Source organism: Lycium ferocissimum, chromosome 11 (assembly GCF_029784015.1).
Source record: "Lycium ferocissimum isolate CSIRO_LF1 chromosome 11, AGI_CSIRO_Lferr_CH_V1, whole genome shotgun sequence".
NCBI classification, from domain to species: Eukaryota; Viridiplantae; Streptophyta; class Magnoliopsida; order Solanales; family Solanaceae; genus Lycium; species Lycium ferocissimum.
Genome location: NC_081352.1, coordinates 32,830,620 through 32,844,506, shown reverse-complemented (window position 1 = coordinate 32,844,506; position 13,887 = coordinate 32,830,620).

Here is a 13,887-nt window from a genome sequence, read left to right as displayed (position 1 = left end):
ACATCAATTTATTACCTGGAAATATCTAAAAGAACGCTTAAGAAATAAGAAATCAGTAGTAACATCTATTGTAACGTCATGCGAAGAAGATCAAAACTTATCTTACATATTACTCATCTTTGTAGTCATACAGAACTGTTCAAAAGTTGTCTTACATACAAAATAGAGAAAAGACATCATTTCACCCTTAAACTTGGCACGAAAACTCACTTTAATAACTAAACTTAAGTTGTATTTATATACCCCTTAACAACTTTCATTTCAATTATTTTCCACCTCTAATGCTGATGTGGCAAAAAAAAAAAAATTTAGGCAAGTAAATGACATAAAAAGGTGAGCTCGCTAATATATATATTATTATTATAAAATCAATAAAATAAAATAAAAATGGGCCTTTTCTCTTTCTTCTAAACCACCTCCTCCCCCCCCCCCCCCGGGTCCTCTTCCCCCACCCGCTCCTCTTCCCCACCACTGCCACCACGGCTACCACCATCGTATCCACCACCACCACTACCATACCCACTGATTCGACCACCACCAAATCCACCCCCACCTCCATAACCACCACCATCAAAGTCATAAAGTTTTTAAATTTAATCCCAATTCTTAATTCGAAAAAAGTTACCAGAATGTTATGAGCTGATTAATTAGGCATTTGAATTTCATCATCTGGGTTGAACATTGTCGTCGATCAATTTCATTGGGAAAAATGGCGTCGGCGATTACTTTCCGGCCAACCAAACCCACATTAATTAATCTATCTAAGAAATGAATTTCATATTTCTTTTATTATGTAATAAAACACATTAACCAAATTTGTTTACAAAGAAATAGAAAAGAAAAGGAGAATGACATGGAGAAGGGGAAACAATATTGACGGAAATGGCAGAAAAGAAAAGAAGAATGACATGGAAAATGGAGGTTGGAATTCTTATATATATTTTTATATGGAAAATGGAGGTTGGAATTCTTATGGAAAACGGAAATGGCAGATGATCTGTTTTGCCCGAGCTTAACACAGATCTGAGCCTCAATTTTTCTCTGTTCAGCTTGGAATTCTTATATATATTTTGTTGATCATAATAGAGGTTTGAATGACAAAGATGGGATTTTGTGGTGGCGGCGGCGGTGGTGGTGGTCGGAAGAAGAAAGAGAAAAGGGAGAAGAAGAAGAAAGAGAAAGAGAAAAAATAATAAAAGAAAAATAAAAAATGAAGAGTTGGTAATTTTTGACGTTGAAACGACGTGGCAACGAAGTGGCAATGACGTGGCGCGAGTGTAATACACCTCACAATGTGAGAGTGGTATTATTTTTTTAGGGTAGAAAATAATTAAAATGAAAGTTGTTAAGAGGGGTATAAAAATACAACTTAAGTTTAGTTGCTAAAGTGAGTTTTCGTGACAAGTTCAAGGGTGAAATGATGTCTTTTCTCTACAAAATATAACATCTTAGTAATGTCATACAAGTTGTTCATCATGGTGACCTATATTGCTACCTAGGAGGTGACGTGTCTTGATAGTGTGATGTCTAATCTAGTGGCACCCGTAAACTGTCTACAAGAGTTGATAGACGAACTTGAAGTATCTGTTCAATTTGTTGCTCAATCTCATGTCTTGTCTGTCACTTCACTTTCTGAAAACGCTGTTCATCGGGCTCAATCATTCACTTTGAAGTCACGCTCATATAATCAAGATGTTGTAGAAGAGGATGCACCAGCGTATCTTTGAGAAATATATGCCTCTGTTTCAAGGTCAAACACGAGTTAATTATTCTTCCAATTCCATGTCATTAGTCTCAGGTAAGTCTGATAAAGTACTTAGCTAAACCATTAAACCAAGAACAAATAAGAGGTTGAATGGGAGGAGATATTCATAAATCATTTGAAGTGTCTAAAATCTTAAAGGTGCTATATATGATCAAATAATGATCTAGAGAGACGTCATAAAATATATAGTTCAACTAAAACTATCATGGAAAATGATGATTGAAAAAGACAATGGCAGAAGCAAAGAGCTCCTAACCAGAACCTATTTTCCTACCATTGCATAAATATCAATCCTACCAATCAAGGTACTGCGTTAATAGTTCAAAAGTTGGTGAACCAAGCAGAAACCATTGCTAATAATCGAGGCCATGTTTTTTCTAGGATGGATAAAATTCTTATTCACAAAAATCATTCCAAAAGAAAAAAGAAAATATACCGGGCTTGGAAAGATTGGCTACCCCAAAGAATTCTGCCTTGAGATTATGGTCAGAATGTGTTGCTCTTATGTGAAGCTTTCCGACCATAGATCTATTGAACTTTCAAAAAAAAATTGTGTCATTGGATCAGAGTAATAAAGTGAAGTAGATAAAGTAGTACTTCTCTTATGGCAATGTTGATCGTAACCACCAGGGGGACTCGAAGTGCTCGTATATCTCACTGCGTGAGTTTTCTTCCACTTCAAAAAATAGAGACGATTTGGATTGTGGAAGCATAATGGATAAAGTAAAGGCCAAAGTCATAGATGACCCATGAACTTGTCTTGATTTTTTATCTACACCCCCAACTAAAACGTTGACCATCTGAACCCCCGAACATAAGATAAATCGCCATTTGAACCCCCTCGTGCCAGCTGGCACACGCGTGAAGCTCACTGCTTTAAACAGAGCGTGAGAGACCAATTTTTTTCTTTTTTTGAATTTTTAATCATTAAAACTTAATTTTAACAAAAACTCTATTTTAAAATCTATTTAAATAATTAAAAAACATTGAAAAACCCAACCCATCCTCTCCGATAGCCCACTTCACCGCCGCCACTGCCGCCGCTGCCTCCTCTGTCGCCGCCTCCTCTGCCGCCGTCGCCGCTTTCTTTTTTAAAATTTTTAATCATTAAAAATTAATTTTAACAAAAACGCTATTTAAATAGATTTTGAAGAGGCGGGGGCAGTGGCGGCGGTGAAATGGGCTATCGGAGAGGATGGGTTGGGTTTTTCAATTTTTTTAATTATTTAAATAGATTTTAAAATAGAGTTTTTGTTAAAGTTAATTTTTAATGATTAAAATTTTTAAAAAAGCGGCGGCAGTGGCGGCGGCGAGGTAGGCTATCGGAGAGGATGGGTTGGGTTTTTCAATTTTTTTTAATTATTTAAATAGAATTTAAAATAGAGTTTTTGTTAAAATTAATTTTTAATGATTAAAAATTTAAAAAAAGAAAGCGGCGGAGGAGGGAGGCGGCGGCGGTAAGTAAATGAGGTGTTGAGTGAGTGGAGGGACGGATTTTCAGGGGAGTTGAACAATAAAGAGAGAAGCAGATCTTGAAATTAGAAGTTACGGGGAAGAATTAACTAAAGGTGACTTTTTAGTTATGAAATTAGTATAGGTGACTTGTGGGGACCATTTCATCTCAAAACCCATTTAAATATGGGATTAAGATAATTGAGGTTCAAAGTGTATTTTTTAAAACTTCTTAATCTTTTATAAAATACAAAAAGATCCCAACTTAATCCAAAAAACCCACTAGCCCCCTTCTTCTCATCCTCCCACCCCCCCTCCCCCCACCCCCACCCACCCCACCCCCCAATTTTTTTTTTTTTTTTTAAAAAAAGTTTTGATATTTTTTATTTGCTTTGTCACCAGTCCCCCTCCTCCTCCCACCCCTCCCCCCACCCCACACCCCACCCCACACCCCACCCCCCAATTTTTTTTTTTTAAAAGTTTTGATATTTTTTATTTGCTTTTTCACTAGCCCCCTCCTCCCCCACCCCTCCCCCCAAATTTTTTTTTTTTTAAGTTTTAATTTTTTTTATTTGCTTTTTCACAGCCCCCCCTCGCCCGCCCCCCTTCCCCCCAAAAAAAATTTTTTTAAAATTTTTTTAATTTTTTTATTTGCTTTTTCACCCCCCACCTCCTCCTCCCCCCCCCCACCCCCCCCCCCCCCCCCCCCCCCCCCAAATTTTTTTTTTAATTTTAATTTTCTTTATTTGTTTTTTCACCCCCCCCCCCCCCCCCCAAAAAAAAAATTAAAAAAATAAATTTGATTTTTTTTTTTTTACCAAATTACCACCCCTCCCCCACCAAATTTTTAAATTTTGTTTTTTGATTTTCTTTATTTATTTTTTCACCCCCTTTCTCCTCCTGCCAACCCTGCCCCCCCCCCCCCCCAAAAAAAAAAAATTTTGAAAAGTTTTTCTTTTTGTTTTTTTGCACCCCCCACCCTTCCAAAAAAGGAAGTTTTTCAAAAAATTTATTTTTTTTGCACCACCCTCCCCCCTCCCCTCCCTAAAAATAAATGATTTTTCTTGAAAAGAAGTTTTGAATTTTTTTTTTTTTTTTGGTTTCTTACTTCCCCCACCCATCCGAAAAAAATTAATTTTATTTTTTTAAAAAAAAATCCCCCCCCCCCCCCCCTCCAACTCCAAAAAAAAAAAATCTTGAAACGAAGTTTTGAATTTTTTTTTTTTGTTTGGGTTTAGGAAAAATTTGGATAAAATCCAGGTTGTTGTTGTTGTGTGTTTGTAGTGAAATAGAAGGTTTTTCTGTTGTTGTCCTGGTATGGTTCAGGGTTTAGGAAAAGATATCCAACATATGATTTTTTTTGTTCTTGTCCTGGTATTTATCTGGTTCTGTCTATAGAAGATATCCAACATTTGTAGTTGTTGCAACAAGTTCTACACTTGGGCAACAAGTAGACAATCTGTTGCAACAACTACAAATCATTGACATAGCTTCGCTTATTTGGTTCTCGTTTGTAGAAAATATCCAACGATTTTTAGTTGTTGCAACAAGTTCTACACTTGTTGTAACAAGTAGACAATCTGCAAACAACTACTAATCTGTTGGACATAGTTTCAGTTATTTGTTTCTGCTTGTAGAAGATATCCAACAGATTTATAGTTGTTGCAACAAGTAGACAATCTGTTGCAACAAGTAGACAATCTGTTGCAACAACTACAAATCTGTTGGACATAGCTTCAGTTATTTGGTTCTGTTTGTAGAAGATATCCAACAGATTTGTAGTTGTTGCAACAAGTTCTACACTTGTTGCAACAAGTAGACAATCTGTTGCAACAACTACAAATCTTGGACATAGCTTGATTATTTGGTTCTTTTGTAGAAAATATCCAATGATTTTTAGTTGTTGCAACTAGGGTTGTTCACGGTTTTGGTTAAAACCAAAACCAAACCGAAAATTTAACTAAACCAAATAAAAAAAACAGACATTTGGTTTGGTTTGGTTTGGTTTTAAATTTTAAAAACCGATAATATTTTAGTTTGGTTATGGTTCTATTAAAAAATAACCGAATAAATAACCGAACCAAACCAATAAATTATATACATAAATTTTATAATTATTTATATGTATAATAATAGTAGTTTTTCATAAATAATTATAAATATTTTGTCCTTTATGTTATTTGTGAATGATGTTTATGAACTTATTTATTTTGATTAGTTGTGGTATTTGGAGCCAAGGTGGTTTGAACAATTTCTGTTTATGAACTTATTTATTTTGCTTACTAATTGTTGCAATAGATGCATATAGTAGAATTGCTTGGTTGCTTAGTTGCTTAGTTGTTACAACAAATTACTCACCTTGTTGGAAAAAAATCAAAAAATTGCTTAAATTATTGTAAAAACTAAAAAATATGTCGCAACAGATGAGTTAATTGTTGCAACAGATCATACACTTGTTGAAGAAGTTGCAACAAGTTACTAATCTGCTTCAACGAGATGGATCGATTGTTTAAGCAAGTTGACTAATTGTTGCGACAGATTAATCACCTTGTTTGAATTATTGCAACAACTTACTCATATGTTGCAACAGGTATCTCATATGTTGCAACAACTTACTCATATGTTGCAGCAGGTATCTCATATGTTGCAACAACTTACTCATATGTTGCAGTAGGTATCTTATATGTTGCAACAACTCCTCCATTATTGCAACATATTCACGATATTGCTAATCTGTTTAAATAAGTTACTAATCTCTTTAGACAAATTGCCTAAATGATTGCAACAGATCATACAATTGTTGAAGAAGTTGCAACAAATTACTAATCTGTTTCAACAAGTTACTAATCCGTTCCAACAAGTAACTAATCTGTTTAAACAAGTTATTAATCTGTTGCAACAGATAGTACAGTTGTGGAAGAAGTTGCAACAAATTACTAATCTGTTTCAACAAGTTACTAATCCGTTCCAACAAGTAACTAATCTGTTTAAACAAGTTACTAATCTGCTGCAACAGATCATACAGTTGTGGAAGAAGTTGCAACAAATTACTAATGATTTTAGTAGATATATATATATATATATATATATATATATAGTTGATTTCCATTGTTTATCACTAAATATGGGTGAATCAAGTAGTTCACACCAATTCACTCCAATGATCACTCCATTTAGTGCGTATTGGACTTAGTTGATCATCTATCCTGACCCAAAACACCATCAAATTACTTAAGTATATATATTGATCAATAAATATGGTTGATTTCCATTGTTTATCACTAAATATGGGTGAATCAAGTAGTTCATATCAATTCACTCCCATGATCACTCCGTTTAATGCGTATTGGACTTAGTTGATTATCTATCCCGACCCAAAACACCATCAAATTGCTTAAGTATATATATTGATCAATAAATATGGTTGATTTCCATTGTTTATCACTAAATATGGGTGAATCAAGTAGTTCCCATCAATTCACTCCCATGATCACTCCGTTTAGTGCGTACTGGACTTAGTTGATCATCTATCCCGACCCAAAACACCATCAAATTGCTTAAGTATATATATTGATCAATAAATATGGTTGATTTCCATTGTTTATCACTAAATATGGGTGAATCAAGTAGTTCCCATCAATTCACTCCCATGATCACTCCGTTTAGTGCGTACTGGACTTAGTTGATCATCTATCCTGACCCAAAACACCATCAAATTGCTTAAGTATATATATTGATCAATAAATATGGTTGATCTCCATTGTTTATCACTAAATATGGTTGATTTCCATTATTTATCACTAAATATGGTGATTCCCTTTATTGATCACTAAATATGGGTGAACCAAGTAGTATCTTGTTGCAACAAGTGTAGTATCCGTTTGCGGCAAGTGTAGTATCTGTTGAACAATTGTAGTATCTGTTGGAACAACTATAGTATCCTTTGTAACAAGCTGTGGTATCTTTGCGAAGAATCGTAATATATCGTTCTAAGAATACACTTAGAATTGCCCATCTAATCCATGAAATTACTATCTAATCCATTAAGGATGTTAGTATATATATATATATATATATATATATATATATATATATATATATATATATATATATATTCATCACTAAATATCGTTGATTTCATTTGTTTAACACTAGATATGGGTGAATCAAGTAGTTCACATCAATTCACTCTAATAATCACTCGTTTTAGTGCATACTGACTTAGTAGATCATCTTTCCTGACTCAAAATACTATCAAATTGATTAAGTATTATATATTGATTACTAAATATCGTTGATTTCATTTGTTTATCACTAAATATGAGTGAATCAAGTAGTTCACATCAATTCACTATAATAATCACTCGATTTAGTGCATATTGACTTAGTAGATCATCTTTCCTGACTCAAAATACTATCAAATTGATTAAGTATTATATATTGATCACTAAATATCGTTGATTTCATTTGCTTATCACTAAATATGGGTGAATCAAGTAGTTCACATCAATTCACTCTAATGATCATTGGATTTAGTGCATATTCCTGACTCAAATTACCATCAAATTGATTAAGTATTATATATTGATCACTACTTATCATTGATTTTCTTTGTTTATCACTAAATGTCATTGATTCCCTTTGTTGATCACTAAATATGGGTGAATCAAGTAGTATCCGTTGCAACAATCGTAATATACTCGTTGCAACAAGTGTAGTATCTCGTTGCAACAACCGTAGTATACCGTTGCGCAAAAGACATAGTTGTTGAACAAGTCCTTACTCTTGTTGGATAAAACACAACAAGTTACCAACTTTCTGCAACAAGTCACTCCACTTGTTGGAAAAACCCAACATGTAACTTAGTTGCTGCAACAAGGCTGTCAGTTGTTGCAACAATTGCTTATTTGCTTTGAAATCTTTTAGCAAATTGGATAAAACACAAGTTACTAGTTGTTGCAACAAGTCCTGTTACTTGTTGGATAAAACCCAACAAGTTACAGAGCTATTGCAACAGATTCATTGCTTGCTGAAAACTGTTCAGCAATTTATTAACAACACACACATTTGTGATTTGAACACGATCAACATATCATATAAACCAAGTTCACAAGCACCAAGAACAGAAATTAACATTCTAAAAAAGAATAACATTAAAATGTCATAAAGTTCCAACAAATAACTGTTATTACAACACAGTGCAATTAACAACTATGGAGCATTTCGGCTTGGACAACAACTACAAATCTGCTGGATATTTTCTACAAACAGAACCAAATAACTGAAGCTATATCCAACAGATTTGTAGTTGTTGTAACAGATTATCTACTTGTTGCCACAAGTGTAGAACTTGTTGCAACAACTATAAATCTGTTGGATATCTTCTATAAACATAACCAGATAAATACCAGGACAAGAACAAAAAAAACATCTATTGGATATCTTTTCCTAAACCCTGAACCATACCAGGACAACAACAGAAAAACCATCTATTTCACTACAAACACACTACAACAACAACCTGAATTTTATCCAAACTTTTCCTAAACCCAAAAAAAAAAAAAATCAAAACTTATTTTCAATATTCTTTTTGAGTGGGGGAGGGGGGTGGTGCAAAAAAAAAAAAAAAAATTTCAAAACTTTTTTTAAAAAAGCAATTTGGGGGGGGGGGGGGGGGGGGAGTGAGGGGTGGTAGGAGGAGGGGGCTAGTGAAAAAAATAAAAAAAAAATCAAATTTTTTTTAATAGTTTTGGGGGGGGGGGGGGGGGGGGGGGGGGGGGGATGGGAAGAGGAGTGGAGATTGGTAAGAAAAAATTAAAACTTTTTTTAAATTTTTTTTGGGGGGTGGTGGGGGGGGGGGGGAGAGTTGCGAGGAGGAGGAGGAGGGGGGGGGGTGAAAAAATAAATAAAGAAAATCAAAAAAAAAATTAATTTTTTTTTTGGAGGGTGGGGGTGGGGGTGGGGGTGGGGTTGCGAGGAGGAGGAGGGGGGTGAAAAAACAAATAAAGAAAATTAAAAAAAAAATTAATTATTTTTGGGGGGGGGGGGGGGCGGGGTGGGGGGTTAGGCGGTTGGGAGGAGGAGGGGGTGAAACAAAAATAAAGAAAATAAAAAAAAAAATTGGGCAAAGTGGGGGGGGGCGGGGGGGGGGTAGGGGAGGGGGGGGGGTGGGGGAGGGTTGCGAGGAGGAGGAGGAGGAGGGGGTGAAAAAACAAATAAAGAAAATTAAAAAAAAATTAATTATTTTTTTTTTTGGGGGGGGGGGGGGGGGGGGGTTAGGGGGTTGGGAGGAGGAGGGGGGTGAAAAAAAAATAAAGAAAAAAAAATTGGCTGGGGTGGGGGCGGGGGGCAGGGGAGGGGGTGGGGGCATGGGGTCGGGGGCGGGGTCTGGGCGAGGGTGGGTCAAAGTGTTAAAAATAAAACTTGAGTGCAAAGTGTTAAAAATAAAGTTGAGGGTTAAAGTGTCAAAATAAAAACTTTTGGGCAACTTCAAAACCCCTTAATCACTAATAGAAAATTATCACCTCTACCTAATAATTAAAACTTGAGTCACCTATACTAAAATAAAAAACTAAAGAGTGACTAATAATTAAATGCCCCAGTAAAATTGGAGAAAAAGTTTCAAACTAAATTGAGTTGCGGTATTTAGTTTAACCCCTGAAATTTAATACTCGTACAATTCGATGAGGTTATTTACATTTTTTTATAGTGAAAATGAAAAAATCTATAGAAAAAAATAATAATCTAAAACTGGGGTATACGTGTCTCAATATAAATCGATTTTTTCTTGAAAAAATATCAAATCAACTATATTGATTTGTTAATAAACCAATCAAAACAATTAAATTGGTTTGTTCGATTTTCTTTTCATTTTTTGGTTTTTTCAATTTCTTTTAAGGGTAATAGGTCAAATTACACTTGAATTATGCGAAATGGAACAACTTTGTCATCGTTTAATAGTGGGGTCAAATATGCCATCATCGTTACTAATTAGGGTCAAATTTGTCCTTGGACTACCGGAAATGGAACAACTTTGTCATTCATTAATAGCTGGGGCCAAATATGCCCTCATCGTTACTAATTGGGGTCAAATTTGCCCCTGAACTATGCAAAATAAAATAAATTTACCCTTATTTTTATAGGATGGAAGCTAGAACCCGATGATGTCACGTGTCACGCAATTAAGGATTTTAAATGATAAATTTGGACATTTCGTAAAATTCTCATAGTTCAAGGGCAAATTTGACTCTTCTTTCTATTTTTGAGGTTTTACATTTTTGGTTCCTCACACCACTACCTCTACCACCAATTACCCTTTCTTCCTACTTCCTCCTTGTCTCTCCCCGCTACCATTGTCATCATATTGTCATCATCACCTCCACCACCATCTTCTCTTCCCCTTGTCTTTCTCTCTCCTAGTTGTCCCGCTACCACCTATACCGCTAGGAGGGAATGTGTTAAACGACTCGAACATTCAATATAAATATACTTATAGGATTCAAAGAATGAAGGAATAGTGATTGACGGTAGAGGTAGTTGTGCAGAGAGAGAAAAGAGGTAGAGATACGAAATAGGAACTAAAAACAGTAGTTGCTCTCAAAGTAGTATAATCACAAATAACATATAATTGTTGCCAAATTCCCAATATCGACGCCAAAATTTGATGAGCGGAAAAGCAATTATAAAATTGAAGCTCGTGCTTGTCAAATATAATATAAAAGATTCTAAAACCGATGAGGATTAGGATAATTTTATGCTAGTTGAGAATGATTAATTACTATTTGAGAATTCCAATAGCTTGTGGAAGTTTGATTATTAAATAAATAAAATATCTAAATAAGAATTAATGACTCACTTCAAGAAGACGAATATAATTCAAGGAGAATGAATGAGTCGAATCAAGAATTCACCTATTGAATAATTAGCGATGTTGATTACCTTTCACCAAAAGTATGACCATTTCTTGCGAATACATTCAATTCTTGTAACATTTCTAATAATTATACTTCCTTGAAATAATTAAAGGAAAGGACAAGATGTATAAAGACATGAAGGTAGTGTTCAATGATTCCCTATAAATATACAAATATAGATTTCATTCGAATATCTATGTCACGACCCAAATCATGGATCATGCGGGCACCCACACTATCCCTCCTGGTGGGTGAACCCTTCAGGTAACTACCTTAATTTGATACAACATGCGGAATAACAACATGTAAGCACACTCTAGTAGTTTAAATATTAAACCAATGCGGAAGAAATACTTTTATTATAAGAAATTCCCAAAACCTGGTCTAGACTCGTACAAGAGCTTCTAAGAAGTTTGCAATTTGAAGTAGATAACGGACTCAAAGCTGATACGACTTACATTTAAGGATAGAGAACAACAGAAATCTAAGGAGAGACTCTGGGTTGCAAGATCTCAAATAGCTCACCCAAACACCTTTGACGAATGCCTCGAAAAGGTTGTGAGACTCCGAACATCACCTGAAAATAACTCTACACTCCACAAGGAGTGTAAGAGTAGTATGAGCACAACACAAGGCTCGTAGGTATCATAGGCCGACAATGGTTAGTTCACGCATATAAACAAGAAGCAACTAACAAGTAAGCGGATAAGTAATCAAACACGGTCATAACTCTACAACACATGGAAGTCTTGCGGTAACGATAGTCACAAGAGATTTCAATATCTCGGTTATAAGCCTAGGGGAAAATCTCCAAACCTCGAGTCCATCGAGCCTCAAAATAAATACTTACAAACAACAACTCAATAATTCACAAATCAAGAATCAATCGAGAGAATGTGCCGTGCAATGACATGAATAGCAATTCAAATGGAGTGCTATGCAATGCAATGTCGTGCTATGTAAATGTTATGCGATGCAGTAGTCACCTCTCACGCTCCACTCTCGCACACAGATGTTATGGCAATGCCTCATAGTCATGACCCATGGGGGACTCGCGAAGTCCATGTACCACTCGTGCTCTCCGGTAGAAACCTCGGAGGCTATCAATTACTCTCGATCTCGGAAAAGACCTCGAGTATCTCAATCACTCTCAATCTCGGCGAAGACCTCGGAGTCTCTCAATCATTCTCAATCTCCGGCAAAGACCTCGGAGTCTCTCAATCACTCAGCTCACCATCAAGACAACATAAGAGTAATATGGAAGAATGTCATGCATGATATCAGTCTCAACAACATCACCAATATGCAATCAACAAGTACAAGTCATATTATTGTTCGCGGTATATTACCCTTCCCTTTGATGAGATGGGTGAGCTAGTATGTGAAGAGATATAACTAGGTGATAATCACATCAAATAACACATGGAATATGGGATGTATGTCTGGCATGATATTAACCTCGATAATCACGCAATTTTTGGTTCCACCGATTCATACTATGAAGCACAATTCAATATACAGTTTATCAGTAATAACTTTCCTCTTCCATGTGAGGAGTGAGATAACAAGAGAAAGAGAGAGAGAGAGACAATTATAACAAGTACGTGAAATCACAACCATGGCGACAATCCCACATAACAACATCGCAATAATGGCGACAAGCCCACCTAATAGCTGACAATACCAACCTAGATGGAATTCACCTCCATACCATACCCGAAGGCCTATCATGCTTTCCCCGTCAATCACTACCATCTACATACGTTTCGCTAACCGAAGTCTAGACATAAAGTAAGCGCGTAACCTGCCTCGAAAGTCGAGCAGGCGGCGAACCTAGTCCACTTGAGCCTTTCCCCTCCGAATAGCTTCCAAACGATCAAAGTCTATCAATTAATTAATCTACATTAGATTACGAAGCTAATGATACCCATAAATGCACCACGAAAAGTGATCTCGGCTCACAAGGGCAAAAATGAAATTTTATTGAAAAAAAACATTCCACCCATAGCCTAAGGGTCATATATCCAGAAAATTAGCCAATTTCATCCATAAATGGACTCTATCATTAATTCTCATTTTTTTTTTTAAGATTAGGGCTCGAAACCTTCAATTATCCCAAAACTCAAATACCGTGAATTTAAAGGTGTTCATATAATACGATACACCTAACATTCAATTACATATACCCATTATATATAAAAACTGAAATTTGCATCATGATTAACATAAGAAAATTCTCATAACCAGAAGCCAAATATGAGCAGTGGATTTCTATCTAGCACTCAACGTACAGTGGTCATTAACCTAGCATCCCCCGCCATCATTATTTCCCAACGAATAACCCACAGCATTGCATTATTATTAACCCATTATGCCTCATAATCATTACCCCTCATCATCTCATCATTAGCACAATTATTACGTAATGATTAATCACATAAGTGAACACCAAGAATTAATGTAAAATAACTCTACCTGATGGCTCTAATATTTTTGGTCCACGAAGTAAATTAGTACATTCAATTGTTGCCGCCACTGCCATGTCAAAGTGCTTCCTTGTTTCTTTTCCTGATCTTCTCCTATGCGTCACTGTTCGTCAACCAAACAATTGTCTTGAACAATGCTTGACTTCTCTAATCCAAAAAAAATAACTTCTTGTGCTTTACATGGTACAAAAAAAAGATACTAATATTTTGTGTACTCCTTATGCCCCTCAAGCAAATAAGGCTAGAGCATGAATCAAATAGTAGCCATTTA